Source organism: Sebastes fasciatus, chromosome 1 (assembly GCF_043250625.1).
Source record: "Sebastes fasciatus isolate fSebFas1 chromosome 1, fSebFas1.pri, whole genome shotgun sequence".
NCBI classification, from domain to species: Eukaryota; Metazoa; Chordata; class Actinopteri; order Perciformes; family Sebastidae; genus Sebastes; species Sebastes fasciatus.
The window spans coordinates 43,369,100-43,386,009 of NC_133795.1; the positions used below are offsets into that span (position 1 = coordinate 43,369,100).

The 16,910-nt window shown below is 37.9% G+C and overlaps 1 non-coding gene across 1 annotated transcript; it reads right to left on the minus strand.

Annotated features, from left to right (window-relative positions):
- Positions 1–16,791: 16,791 nt before the first annotated feature.
- Positions 16,792–16,910, minus strand: LOC141778450 (5S ribosomal RNA). The gene has a single exon (XR_012596067.1). It is a non-coding gene; the product is annotated as a 5S ribosomal RNA (ribosomal RNA).

Genomic DNA, 16,910 nt, shown 5'->3' on the forward strand with positions numbered 1-16,910 from the left:
AGCAGGAAAGTTCATTAAAGCACTCGGAATATTCAATGATATCAACAAGGCACTCGGAACATTCATCAAAGATCTCAGAAAATACAATTTTGTCATCAAAGCACTCGGAACATTCAAGGATTTCATCAAAGCAGTAAAGTTCATCAAAGCACTCGGAATATTCAATGATATCAACAAAGCACTCAGAACATTCGATGATGTCATCAAAGCCCTAAGAACATTCCATGATTTCATCAGACCACTCGAAACATTTGATGATGTAATCAAGGCACTCGGACCATTCATTGAAGCACTCGAAACATTCGATGATGTCATCAAAACACTAAGATCATTCATCAAAGCACTTGGAAACTTCGATGATGTCATCAAAGAACTCGGAACATTCGATGAAGTAATCAAATCAGAAACATTCATCAAAGCAATCAGAACATTCAATGATATCATCAAAGCACACAGAACATTGGATGATGTCATCAAAGCACTCGGAACATCATATGATGTCATCAAAACACTAAGATCATTCATCAAAGCACTTGGAAACTTCGATGATGTCATCAAAGAACTCGGAACATTCGATGAAGTAATCAAATCAGAAACATTCATCAAAGCACTCGGAACATTTGAATATGTCATCAAAGCAGCAACATTCATCAAAGCACTTGGAGCATTGGATGATGTCATCAAAGCAGGAACATTCATCAAAGCACTCGGAACATTGGATGATGTCATAAAAGCAGGAACATTCATCACAGCACTCGCAACATTCGATGATGTCATCAAAGCACTCGGAACATTCGTTGAAGTAATCAAATCAGAAACATTCATCAAAGCAATCGGAACATTTGATTATGACATAAAATCAGGAACATTCATCAAAGCACTCGCAACATTCGATGATGTCATCAAAGAACTCGGAACATTCGATGAAGTAATCAAATCAGAAACATTCATCAAAGCACTCGGAACATTTGAATATGTCATCAAAGCAGCAACATTCATCAAAGCACTTGGAACATTGGATGATGTCATCAAAGCAGGAACATTCATCAAAGCACTCGGAACATTGGATGATGTCATCAAAGCAGGAACATTCATCAAAGCACTCGGAACATTCGATGATTTCATCAAATCACTCGGAACATTCGATGAAGTAATCAAATCAGAAACATTCATCAAAGCAATCGGAACATTTGATTATGTCATAAAATCAGGAACATTCATCAAAGCACTGGGAACATTTGATGATGTCATCAAATCAGGAACATTCATCAAAGCACTCGGTACATTCAATGAAGTCAACAAAGGACTCGGAACATTTGGTGATGTCATCAAAGCAGCAACATTCATCAAAGCAATTGGAACATTGGATGATATCATCAAAGCAGGAACATTCATCAAAGCATTCGAAACATTTGATTTTGTCATCAAAGCACTCGGAACATTCGTTGAAGTAATCAAATCAGAAACATTCATCACAGCACTCGGAAAATTGTATGATGTCATCAAAGCAGCAACGTTCATCAAAGCACTGGGAACATTTAATGATTTCATAAAATCAGGAACATTCATCAAAGCACTAGGAACATTGGATGATGTCATTAAAGCAGGAACATTCATCAAAGCACTTGGAACATTATATGATGTCATCAAAACACTAAGAACATTCATCAAAGCACTTGGAATCTTAGATGACGTCATCAAAGAACTCGGTACATTTGATGATGTCATTAAGCACTCGGAACAATAAATTACGTCATCAAATCAGTCGGAACATTCGATGATGTCCTCAAAAAACTCGGAAAGTTTGATGATGTCATCAAAAAACTCGAAACATTCTATGATGTCATCAAAATAGGAAAGTTCATCAAAGCACTCGGAATATTCAATGATATCAACAAGGCACTCGGAACATTCATCAAAGATCTCAGAAAATACAATTTTGTCATCAAAGCACTCGGAACATTCAAGGATTTCATCAAAGCAGTAAAGTTCATCAAAGCACTCGGAATATTCAATGATATCAACAAAGCACTCAGAACATTCGATGATGTCATCAAAGCCCTAAGAACATTCCATGATTTCATCAGACCACTCGAAACATTTGATGATGTAATCAAGGCACTCGGACCATTCATTGAAGCACTCGAAACATTCGATGATGTCATCAAAGCACTTGGAAAAATCGATGATATCATCAAAGCAGGAACATTCAATGACGTCATCAAAGCACTTGGAAAAATCGATGATATCATCAAAGCAGGAACAGTCAATGATGTCAGAAAAGCACTCTGAACATTCATGAAAGCACTGGGAACATTTGATGATGTCATAAAATCAGGAACATTCATCAAAGGATTCAGAACATTCAATGAAGTCATCAAAGCACTCGGAACATTTGGTGATGTCTAAAAAGCAGGAACATTCAACAAAGCACTTGGTATATTGGATGATGTCATCAAAGCAACAACATTCATCAAAGCACTTGGAACATTGGATGATGTCATCAAAGCAGGAACATTTATCAAAGCACATGGAACACTTGATTTTATCATCAAAGCACTTGAAACATTCATCAAAGCAATCAGAACATTCGATGATGTCATCAAAGCAGCAACATTCATCAAAGCACTCGAAAAATTTGACTTTGTCATCAAAGCAGTCAGAACATTCATCAAAGCACTCGGAACATTTGATTATGTCATCAAAGCAGCAACATTCATCAAAGCACTTGGAACATTGGATGATGTCATCAAAGCAGGAACATTCATCAAAGCACTCGGATGATTTGATTATATCATCAAAGCAGCAACATTCATCAAAGCAATCGGATAATTTAATGATGTCAACAAAGCACTCGGAACATTCGATGATGTCATCAAAGCACTCGGAACATTCATTAAAGCACTCGGAATATTCGATGATGTCATCAAAGCACTTGGAAAAATCGATGATATGATCAAAGCAGGAACATTCAATGATGTCATCAAAGCACTCGGAACATTCATCAAAGCACTGGGAACATTTGATAATGTCATAAAATCAGAAACATTCATCAAAGCACTCGGAACATTCAATGAAGTCATCAAAGCACTTGGAACATTTGATTATGTCATCAAAGCAGCAACATTCATCAAATCACTTGGAACATTCAATGAAGTCATCAAAGCACTCGGAACATTTGGTGATGTCATCAATGCAGCAACATTCATCAAAGCACTCTGAACATTTGATGATGTCATCAAAGCACTCGGAACATTCATCAAAGCACTCGGAACATTTGATGATGTCATAAAATCAGGAACATTCATCAAAGCATTTGGAACATTCAATGAAGTCATCAAAACACTCTGAACATTTGGTGATGTCATCGAAGCAGCAACATTCATCAAAGCACTTGGAATATTGGATGATGTCATCAAAGCAGGAACATTCATCAAAGCACTCGGAACATCCATCAAAGCACTCGGAATATTGAATGATGTCATAAAATCAGGAACATTCATCAAAGCACTTGGAACATTCAATGAAGTCATGAAAGCACTCTGAACATTTGGTGATGTCATCAAAGCAGCAACATTAATCAAAGCACTTGGAATATCTCACTTTGTCATTAAAGCACTTGGAACATTCATCAAAGCAATCAGAACATTCAATGATGTCATCAAAGCACACAGAACATTTGATGATGTCTACAAAGCAGGAACATTCAACAAAGCACTAGGAATATTGGATGATGTCATCAAAGCTTTTTGAACATTATATGATGTCATCAAAACACTAAGAACATTCATCAAAGCACTTTGATCCTTAGATGATGTCATCAAAGCACTCGGAACATTTGATTATGTCATCAAAGCAGCAACATTCATCAAAGCACTTGGAACATTGGATGATGTCATCAAAGCAGGAACATTCATCAAAGCACTTGGAACATTGGATGATGTCATTAAAGTAGGAACATTCATCAAAGCACTCGGAACATTCGATGATGTCATCAAAGCAGCAACATTCATCAAAGCACTCGGAAAATTTGACTTTGTCATCAAAGCAGTCAGAACATTCATCCAAGCACTCGGAACATTTGATTATGTCATCAAAGCAGCAACATTCATCAAAGCACTTGGAACATTGGATGATGTCATCAAATCAGGAACATTCATCAAAGCACTCGGATGATTTGATTATGTCATCAAAGCAGCAACATTCATCTAAGCAATCGGATAATTCAATGATGTCAACAAAGCACTCTGAACATTCGATGATGTCATCAAAGCACTCGGAACATTCATTAAAGCACTCGGAATATTCGATGATGTCATCAAAGCACTTGAAACATTCATCAAAGCACTGGGAACATTTGATAATGTCATAAAATCAGAAACATTCATCAAAGCACTCGGAACATTCAATGAAGTCATCAAAGCACTCGGAACATTTGATTATGTCATCAAAGCAGCAACATTCATCAAAACACTTGGCACATTCAATGAAGTCATCAAAGCACTCGGAACATTTGGTGATGTCATCAAAGCAGCAACATTCATCAAAGCACTCTGAACATTTGATGATGTCTACAAAGCAGGAACATTCAACAAAGCACTAGGAATATTGGATGATGTCATCAAAGCATTTGGAACATTATATGATGTCATCAAAACACTAAGAACATTCATCAAAGCACTTTGATCCTTAGATGATGTCATCAAAGCACTCGGAACATTTGATTATGTCATCAAAGCAGCAACATTCATCAAAGCACTTGGAACATTGGATGATGTCATCAAAGCAGGAACATTCATCAAAGCACTTGGAACATTGGATGATGTCATTAAAGTAGGAACATTCATCAAAGCACTCGGAACATTCGATGATGTCATCAAAGCACTCGGAACATCTGATGATGTCTACAAAGCAGGAACATTCAACAAATCACTTAAAATATCGGATGATGTCATCAAAACACAAAGAACATTCATCAAAGCACTTTGAACCTTAGTTGATGTCATCAAAGCACTTTTAACCTTAGATGATGTCATCAAAGCACTTTGAACATTCGATGAAGTAATCAAATCAGAAAAATTCATGAAAGCTCTCGGAACATTTGATTATGTCAGCAAAGCAGCAACATTCATCAAAGCACTCGGAACATTTGATGATGTCATAAAATCAGGAACATTCATCAAAGCACTTGGAACATTCAATGAAGTCAAAAAAGCACTCGGAACATTTGGTGATGTCTACAAAGCAGGAACATTCAACAAAGCACTTGGTATATTGGATGATGTCATCAAAGCACTTGGAACATTCAATTATGTCCTCAAAAAACAGTCGGAATATTTGATGATATCATCAAAGCAAGAACATTCATCAAAGCACTCGGAATATTCGATAATGTCATTAAAGCACTTGGAACATTCAATGATGTAATCAAAGCAGTCAGAATATTCATCAAAGCAATCGGATAATTCAATGATGTCAACAAAGCACTCTGAACATTCAATGATGTCATCAAAGCACTCGGAACATTCATTAAAGCACTCGGAATATTCGATGATGTCATCAAAGCACTTGGAAAAATCGATATGATCAAAGCAGGAACATTCAATGATGTCATCAAAGCGCTCGGAACATTTGGTGTTGTCTACAAAGCAGGAATATTCATCAAAGCACTCGGAACATTTGATTATGTCATCAAAGGAGCAACATTCATCAAAGCACTTTGAACATTCAATGATGTCATCAAAGTAGTTCAAACATTCAATGATGTCATCAAAGCAGTCAGAACATTCATCAAAGCAATCGCATAATTCAATGATGTCAACAAAGCACTCGGAACATTCGATGATGTCATTAAAGCCCTAAGAACATTCCATGATTTCAACAGAATACTCGAAACATTTGATGATGTCATCAAAGCACTCGGAACATTCATCAAAGCACTGGGAACATTTGGTGATGTCATCAAAGCAGCAACATTCATCAAAGCACTCTGAACATTTGATTTTCTCATCAAAGCACTCGGAACATTCATCAAAGCAGTCGGAACATTTGATGATGTCATGAAATCAGGAACATTCATCAAAGCACTTGGAACATTCAATGAAGTCATCAAAGCACTCTGAACATCGGATGATGTCATAAAAGCAGGAACATTCATCAAAGCACTCGGATCATTCAATGAAGTCATCAAAGCTCTCCGAAACATTTGGTGATGTCATCAAAGCACTCCGAATATTCGATGATGTCATCAAAGCACTCAGAACATTCATCAAAGCTGGAACATTCATCAAATCAGGAACATTCATCAAAGCACTCGGAACATTCATCAAAGCACTCGGAACATTTGATTATGTCTTCAAAGCAGCAACATTCATCAAAACACTTGGAACATTGGATGATGTCATCGAAGCAGGAACATTCATCAAAGCACTCGGAACATTTGATTTTGTATTCAAAATACTTGGAACATTCGATGATGTCATCAAAGCACTTGGAACACTCGATGATGTCATCAAAGCACTTGGAATATCAATGATCTCATCAAAGCACTCGGAACATTCATCAAAGCTCTCGGAACATTCGATGATGTTATCGAAGCACTTGGAAAAATCCATGATATCATCAAAGCAGGAACATTCAATGATGTCATCAAAGCACTCGGAACATTCATCAAAGCACTGGGAACATTTGATAATGTCATAAAATCAGAAACATTCATCAAAGCACTCGGAACATTCAATGAAGTCATCAAAGCACTCGGAACATTTGATTATGTCATCAAAGCAGCAACATTCATCAAAACACTTTGAACATTCAATGATGTCATCAAAGCACTTGGAACAATCGATGATGTTATCAAAGCACTTGGAATATCAATGATGTCATCAAAGCTCTTGGAACATTCAGTTATCTCATCAAAGCACTCGGAACATTCATCAAAGCTCTCAGAACATTCGATGATGTTATCAAAGCACTTGGAAAAATCGATGATATCATCAAAGCAGGATCATTCAATGATGTCATCAAAGCACTCGGAACATTTGATTATGTCATCAAAGCAGCAACATTCATCAAAGCACTTGGAACATTGGGTGATGTCATCAAAGCAGGAACATTCATCAAAGCACTCGGAACATTTGATTTTGTCATCAAAACACTTGGGACATTCGATGATGTCATCAAAGCACTCGGTACATTTTATGATGTCATAAAAGCACTAGGAATTTTTTATGGTTTTATAAAAGCATTTGGAACGTTAGATTTCATCAAAGCAGGAACATTCATCAAAGCACTCGGAACATTCAATGAAGGCATCAAAGCACTCTGAATATTTGGCGATGTCATCAAAGCAAGAACATTCATCAAAGCACTCGGGATATTCAATAATGTCATCAAAGCACTTGGAACATTCAATGATGTCATCAAAGTACTTGAAACATTCAATGATGTCATCGAAGCACGTGGAACATTCGTCAAAGCAATCAGAACATTCGATGATGTCATCAAAGCAGGAACATTCATCAAAACACTCGGAACATTTGATAATGTCAGCAAAGCAGCAACAATCATCCAAGCACTTGGAACATTGGATGATAGCATCAAAGCAGGAACATTCAATGATGTCATCAAAGCACTCGGAACATTAGTCAAAACACTGGGAACATTTGATGATGTCATCAAAGCACTCGGAAGATTTGGTGATGTCATCAAAGCAGCAATATTCATCGTAGGACTTGGAACATTTGATGATGTCATCAAAGCAGGAACATTCATCAAAGCACTCGGAACATTTGATTTTGTCATCAAATCACTTGGAACATTCATCAAAGCAATCAGAACATTCGATGATGTCATCAAAGCACACAGAACATTTGATGATGTCTACAAAGCAGGATCATTTATCAAAAAAGTCGGATCATTCGATGATGTTCTCAAAGCACTCGGATAGTTTGATGATGTCATCAAAGAACTCGGAACATTCTATGATGTCATCAAAGCACTCGGAACATTCAAGGATTTCATCAAAGCAGGAAAATTCATCAAAGCACTCGGAATATTCAATGATGTCAACAAAGCAATCAGAATATTCGATGATGTCATCAAAGCCCTAAGAACATTCCATGATTTCATCAGACCACTCGAAATATTTCATGATGTCATCAAGGCACTCGGAACATTCATTAAAGCACTCGGAACATTCGATGATGTCATCAAAGCACTTGGAAAAATCGATGATATCATCAAAGCAGGAACATTCAATGCTGTCAGAAAAGCACTCTGAACATTCATCAAAGCACTGGGAACATTTGATGATGTCATCAAAGTACTTGAAACATTCAATGATGTCATCAAAGCAGTCAGAACATTCATCAAAGCAATCGGATAATTCAATGATGTCAACAAAGCACTCTGAACATTCGATGATGTCATCAAAGTACTTGAAACATTCAATGATGTCATCAAAGCAGTCATAACATTCATCTAAGCACTCGGAACACTTGATTTTCTCAACAAAGCACTCGGAACATTCATCAAAGAACTCGAAATATTGGATGATGTCATAAAATCAAGAACATTCATCAAGGCACTTGGAACATTCAATGAAGTCTTCAAATCACTCTGGACATTTGGTGATGTCATCAAAGCAGCAACATTCATCAAAGCACTTGGAATATTGGATGATGTCATAAAATCAGGAACATTCATCAAAGCACTTGGAATATCTGACTTTGTCATTAAAGCACTTGGAACATTCATCAAAGCAATCAGAACATTCAATGATGTCATCAAAGCACACAGAACATTTGATTATTTCTACAAAGCAGGAACATTCAACAAAGCACTTGGAACATTGGATGATGTCATCAAAGCAGGAACATTCATCAAAGCACTTGGAACATTGGATGATGTCATCAAAGTAGGAACATCCAACAAAGCACTTGGAATATTGGATGATGTCATCAAAGCATTTGGAACATTAGATTATGTCATCAAAGCAGGAACATTCATCAAAGAACTCGGAACATTCAATGATGTCATCAAAGCACTCGGAACATTTGATGATGTCTACAAAGCTGGAACATTCAACAAAGCACTTGGAATATTGGATGATGTCATCAAAGCAGCAACATTCATCAAAGCACTTGGAACAGTGGATGATGTCATCAAAGCAGGAACATTCATCAAAGCACTCGGAACACTTGATTTTGTCATCAAAGCACTTGGAACATTCATCAAAGCAATCAGAACATTCAATGATTTCATCAAAGCAGCAACATTCATCGAAGCACTCGGAACATTTGATGATGTCATAAAATCAGGAAAATTCATCAAAACACTTGGAACATTCAATGAAGTCATCAAAGCACTCTGAACATTTGGTGATGTCATCAAAGCAGCAACATTCAACAAAGTACTTGGAATATTGGATGATGTCATCAAAGCAGGAACATCCATCAAAGCAATCGGATAATTCAATGATGTCAACAAAGCACTCTGAACATTCGATGATGTCATCAAAGCACTTGGAAAAATCGATGATATGATCAAAGCAGGAACATTCAATGATGTCATCAAAGCACTCGGAACATTCATCAAAGCACTGGGAACATTTGATGATGTCATAAAATCAGGAACATTCATCAAAGCACTCGGAACATTCAATGAAGTCATCAAAACAGTCAGAACATTCGATGATGTCCTCAAAGTTCTTGGAAAGTTTGATGATGTCATCAAAGAACTCGGAACATTCTATGATGTCATCAAAGCACTCGGAACATTCATCAAAGATCTCAGAAAATTCAATTTTGTCATCAAAGCACTCGGAACATTCAAGGATTTTATCAAAGCAGGAAAATTCATCAAAACACTCGGAATATTCAATGATGTCAACAAAGCACTCGGAACATTCGATGATGTCATCGAAGCCCTAAGAACATTCCATGATTTCATCAGACCACTCGAAACATTGAGGATGTAATGAAGGCACTCGGAACATTCGATTATGTCATCAAAGCACTTGGAAAAATCGATGATATCATCAAAGCAGGAACATTCAATGACGTCATCAAAGCACTTGGAAAAATTGATGATATCATCAAAGCAGGAACATTCAATGATGTCAGAAAAGCACTCTGTACATTCATCAAAGCACTTGGAACATTCGATGAAGTAATGAAAGCACTCCGAACATTTGGTGATGTCATCAAATCAGGAACATTCATCAAATCAGGAACATTCATCAAAGCACTCGGAACATTCATCAAAGCACTCGGAACATTTGATTATGTCATCAAAGCAGCAACATTCATCAAAGCACTCGGAACATTTGATTTTTGTCATCAAAACACTTGGAACATTGGATTATTTCATCAACACATTCGGAACATTCGATGATGTCATCAAAGCAGGAAAATTCATCAAAGCACTCGTAATATTCAATGAAGTCATCAAAGTACTCGGAACATTTTATGATGTCATAAAAGCACTCGGAATGTTTTATGAGTTTATAAAAGCACTTGGAACTTTTGATGTAATCAAAGCAGGAACATTCATCAAAGCACTCGGATCTTTCAATGAAGTCATCAAAGCACTCCCAACATTTGGTGATGTCATCAAAGCACTCCGAACATTCGATGATTTCATCAAAGCTCTCGGAACATTCATCAAAGCTGGAACATTCATCAAATCAGGAACATTCATCAAATCAGGAACATTCATCAAAGCACTTGGAACATTCATCAAAGCACTTGGAACATTCATCAAAGCACTCGGAACATTTGATTATGTCATCAAAGCAGCAACATTCATCAAAGCACTCGGAACATTTGTTTTTCTCATCAAAACACTTGGAACATTCGATGATGTCATCAAAGCACTTGGAACACTCGATGATGTCATCAAAGCACTCGGAACATTCAATGATGTCATCAAAGCACTTGGAGCATTCAATGATCTCATCAAAGCACTCGACACATTCATCAAAGTTCTCGGAACATTCAATGATGTTATCAATTCACTCGGAATATTTGATGATGTCATCAAAGCAAGAACATTCATCAAAGCACTCGGAACATTCGATGATGTCATCAAAGCCCTCGGTACAATTTATGATGTCATAAAAGCACTCAGAATGTTTTATGATTTTATAAAAGCAAATGGAATGTTAGATGTCATCAAAGCAGGAACATTCATCAAAGCCCTAAGAACATTCCATGATTTCATCAGAACACTCGAAATATTTGATGATGTCATCAAAGCACTCGGAACATTCATCAAAGCACTGGGAACATTTGATGATGTCATCAAAGCACTCGGAACATTCATCAAAGCTGGAACATTCATCAAATTAGGAACATTCATCAAAGCACTCGGAACATTCAATTATGTCATCAAGCAGCAACATTCATCAAAGCATTTGGAACATTGGATGATGTCATCAAAGCACTTGGAGCATTCAATGATCTCATCACAGCACTCGGCACATTCATGAAAGCTCTCGGAACATTCAATGATGATATCAATTCACTCGGAACATTCGATGATGTCATCAAAGCACTCGGTACATTTTATGATGTCATAAAAGCACTCAGAATGTTTTATGATTTTATAAAAGCAATTGGAACGTTAGATGTCATCAAAGCAGGAACATTCATCAAAGCATTCCGAACATTCAATGAAGTCATCAAAACACTCGGAATATTTGATGATGTCATCAAAGCAAGAACATTCATCAAAGCCCTCAGAATATTCGATAATGTCATCAAAGCACTCGGAACATTCAATGATGTCAGTATAGCACTCAGAATATTCAATGATGTCATCAAAGCACGTTGAACATTCAATGATGTCATCAAAGCCCTAAGAACATTCCATGATTTCATCAGAACACTCGAAACATTTGATGATGTCATCAAAGCACTCGGAACATTCATCAAAGCTCTCAGAAAATTCGATTTTGTCATCAAAGCACTCAGAACATTTTTTGATGTCATCAAAGCAGCAACATTCATCAAGTCACTCGGAACATTTGATGCTGTTATTAAAGCATCGGATTATTCCATGATGTCATCAAAGCACTCGGAACATTCGATTATGTCATCAACACATTCGGAACATTCGATGATGTCATCAAAGCACTCGGAAGGTTTGATGATGTCATTAAGCACTCGGAACATTAAATTATGTCATCAAAACAGTCGGAACATTCGATGATGTCATCAAAGCACTCGGAAGGTTTGATGATGTCATCAAAGAACTCGGAACATTCTATGATGTCATCAAAGCACTCGGATGATTCATCAAAGCACTCGGAATATTCGATGAAGTCATCAAAATACTCGGAACATTTTATGATGTCATAAAAGCACTCGGAATGTTTTATGAGTTTATAAAAGCCCTTGGAACGTTTGATGTAATCAAAGCAGGAACATTCATCAAAGCACTCCAAACATTTGGTGATGTCATCAAAGCACTCCGAACATTCGATGATGTCATCAAAGCACTCCGAACATTCATCAAAGCTGGAACATTCATCAAATCAGGAACATTCATCAAATCAGGAATATTCATCAAAGCACTCGGAACATTCATCAAAGCACTCGGAATATTTGATTATGTCATCAAAGCAGCAACATTCATCAAAGCACTTGGAACATTGGATGATGTCATCAAAGCAGGAACATTCATCAAAGCACTCGGAACATTTGATTTTGTCATCAAAACACTTGGAACATTCGATGATGTCATCAAAGCACTTGGAACACTCGATGATGTCATCAAAGCACTCCGAACATTCAATGAAGTCATCAAAGCACTCCGAACATTTGGTGATGTCATCAAAGCACTCCGAACATTCGATGATGTCATCAAAGCACTCCGAACATTCATCAAAGCTGGAACATTCATCAAATCAGGAACATTCATCAAATCAGGAATATTCATCAAAGCACTCGGAACATTCATCAAAGCACTCGGAATATTTGATTATGTCATCAAAGCAGCAACATTCATCAAAGCACTTGAAACATTGGATGATGTCATCAAGGCAGGAACATTCATCAAAGCACTCGGAACATTTGATTTTGTCATCAAAACACTTGGAACATTCGATGATGTCATCAAAGCACTTAGAACACTCGATGATGTCATCAAAGCACTCGGAACATTCAATGATGTCATCAAAGCACTTGGAGCATTCAATGATCTCATCAAAGCACTCGGCACATTCATCAAAGTTCTCGGAACATTCAATGATGTTATCAATTCACTCGGAACATTCGATGATGTCATCAAAGCACTCGGTACATTTTATGATGTCATAAAAGCACTCAGAATGTTTTATGATTTTATAAAAGCAATTGGAACGTTAGATGTCATCAAAGTAGGAACATTCATCAAAGCACTCGGAACATTCAATGAAGTCATCAAAGCACTCGGAACATTTGGTGATGTCATCAAAGCATTCCGAACATTCAATTACGTCATCAAAACACTCGGAATATTTGATGATGTCATCAAAGCAAGAACATTCATCAAAGCACTCGGAACATTTGATTTTGTCATCAAAACACTTGGAACATTCGATGATGTCATCAAAGCACTTGGAACACTCGATGATGTCATCAAAGCACTCGGAACATTCAATGAAGTCATCAAAGCACTCCGAACATTTGGTGATGTCATCAAAGCACTCCGAACATTCGATGATGTCATCAAAGCACTCCGAACATTCATCAAAGCTGGAACATTCATCAAATCAGGAACATTCATCAAATCAGGAATATTCATCAAAGCACTCGGAACATTCATCAAAGCACTCGGAATATTTGATTATGTCATCAAAGCAGCAACATTCATCAAAGCACTTGAAACATTGGATGATGTCATCAAGGCAGGAACATTCATCAAAGCACTCGGAACATTTGATTTTGTCATCAAAACACTTGGAACATTCGATGATGTCATCAAAGCACTTAGAACACTCGATGATGTCATCAAAGCACTCGGAACATTCAATGATGTCATCAAAGCACTTGGAGCATTCAATGATCTCATCAAAGCACTCGGCACATTCATCAAAGTTCTCGGAACATTCAATGATGTTATCAATTCACTCGGAACATTCGATGATGTCATCAAAGCACTCGGTACATTTTATGATGTCATAAAAGCACTCAGAATGTTTTATGATTTTATAAAAGCAATTGGAACGTTAGATGTCATCAAAGTAGGAACATTCATCAAAGCACTCGGAACATTCAATGAAGTCATCAAAGCACTCGGAACATTTGGTGATGTCATCAAAGCATTCCGAACATTCAATTACGTCATCAAAACACTCGGAATATTTGATGATGTCATCAAAGCAAGAACATTCATCAAAGCACTCGGAACATTCGATGATGTCATCAAAGCACTCGGAACATTCATCAAAGCACTGGGAACATTTGATGATGTAATAAAATTAGGAACATTCATCAGAGCACTCAGAACATTCAATGAAGTCATCACAGTACTCGGAACATTCGATGATGTCATCAAAGCACTCGGAACATTCATCAAAGCTGGAACATTCATCAAATTAGGAACATTCATCAAAGCACTCGGAACATTCGATTATGTCATCAAGCAGCAACATTCATCAAAGCATTTGGAACATTGGATGATGTCATCAATGCAGGAACATTCATCAAAGCACTTGGAACATTCGATGATGTCATCAAAGCACTCGGAACATTCATCAGAGCTCTCGGAATATTCAGTGATGTCATCAATTCACTCGGAACTGTCAATGATATCAACAAAGCATTCGAAATATTCAATGATGTCATCAAAGCACTGAGAACATTCCATGATGTCATCAAAGCACTCTGAACATTCATTGATGTCATCAAAACATGAAGATTTGATGATGTCATGAAAGCACTCAGAACATTCGGTGATGTCATCAAAACAGGAACATTCATCCAAGCACTATGAACATTCAATGATGTCATCAAGGCACTCTGAACATTCAATGATATCATCAAAGCAATCGGAACATTTGATGATGTCATCAAAGCACTCGGAACATTCAATGATGTCATCAAAGCAATCAGAACATTCGATTATGTCATCAAAACACTTAAGCCTCAACTGAACAAACCACTGTTTTACCTTAATGAGCACAAGAAGCCTATTTCTCTTAAAGTGACAGTGGCCTACTTACCAGTCTAACAGAAAGCTTATATAGTGTTGCCTTTACAAAGTAACACATAGAGGACATGGCATCAAGATGAAATAAATCAAATGATCATTGAATGACTTTTAACCTTTTAACCTTTTAATTACTATTAATTAAGTTAGTCAATGAAATCACTTATTTATCTCAACAACATAAAATACAGACTGCGCTTATTTATTGAACTAAAACGTCTATATGAAACTTGGCTGCCACAGACAGATCGACTACAGTTCATCCGGAATGTCATCCAGAAGGACCTGCGTTTCAGCCCGCCTCAGGTTGACTACTTTTTTGCCCTGCCTGGAAAAGGGACTTTTGTGGTAATCTTTACTTCCTACACACTTTTTGAGCAATGACTTGAGTGTTACAATCAGAAGAAGGACAATAACCCAAGACTTCAGAAAGTGCTTCTCATCCCTCTTTCAGAGCGAGAATCAAAAGCAGTCACTTTCATTATTTACTCTGAAAAAGTAACGACTGAGAACATTTTTACATGGTTGTCCTTCCACTTCTCTGTTTCACGGAGCATGGAGCTGAGAGATGAAGATGGCATCAGAACCGAGGCCAGGGTTTTCTATGTGCAGCTGATGAGAGACAGGGACTCTGGGTTACTCCAACATCTGCCTTCCACCATACAGCTGGGACCAATTAGGGGCCATGTTTTCTATGCTGGGCAGCCAAAAACTGTGTTTTGCAACTGTGTGGCTCCTCGACCCACCTTGCAGCAAACTGTAAAGCCACCTTCTGCAAAAACTGCAAGAGGTCTGACCATATTACAAAAGACTGCGACCAACCAAAGACATGCAATCTTTGTGGTTCAAACAATCCCACTTTCAGAGTTTGCCCTGAATTGTATGCCAACAGAACTAGGCGGTTTAATGCCAATCTTGAGTTTCCACCAGGAGAGAGACTTTCTGATTCTGAGGAGCAGACCAGCAGCGGCCAGGACCTTTGGCCAGGAACCACCCAGAACCATCTGACAGGGAAAGTCAACAGGGAGCAACCCGTCTAGAGGATCAAACTGAGTCTGGAGACAAGGAGACTACTACACCAATCTCCGCTGAGGACTATCAAAACGGGCTGTCTTGCGATACAGGCCCTTCAACGCCACAGGACCGTGAGAATGAGGGGCAGGAGAGCTGGAGTCTCCCAGTTACAACACCAAGTGGCAGTACTCAGTCCTCCCAGTCAGCCACCTACAAAATACAAGATCAGTCAACTCTAGATTCCAAGGAGGACCTACCAGTTGGCCAACCAGTGGAGACTACTATATAGAGGGTTCCTGTTTCATCCAAAGACTGTAGAGACCTCTTAGACCTCATGTTTGCAGACATACCACCCCCTGATAACAAAACCAATACTGCTTTCCATAAAATCAACGAGGCTCCAACTGGGGATATGGAAGAACATTGAAAATGCACCTCAAGCCTACACTCAAGCAGCTTAGTTACATTCTCACCTCTGAAATTGACAGTGTGCACATCATTCTATTGATTTCCATGTGCGCCTCTCTGTGTCCACTGAAGAATCAGCAGCGCCCTCTGCTGTTTGTAAAGAGTAGTGAAAAAAGCTTACAGCACCTGGTATTCCCAGGCTGTCTCCCATCCAAGTACTGACCAGGCCCGACCCTGCTTAGCTTCCGAGATCTGAAGAGACCGGGCGTGTTCAGGGTGGTATGGCTGTAAGC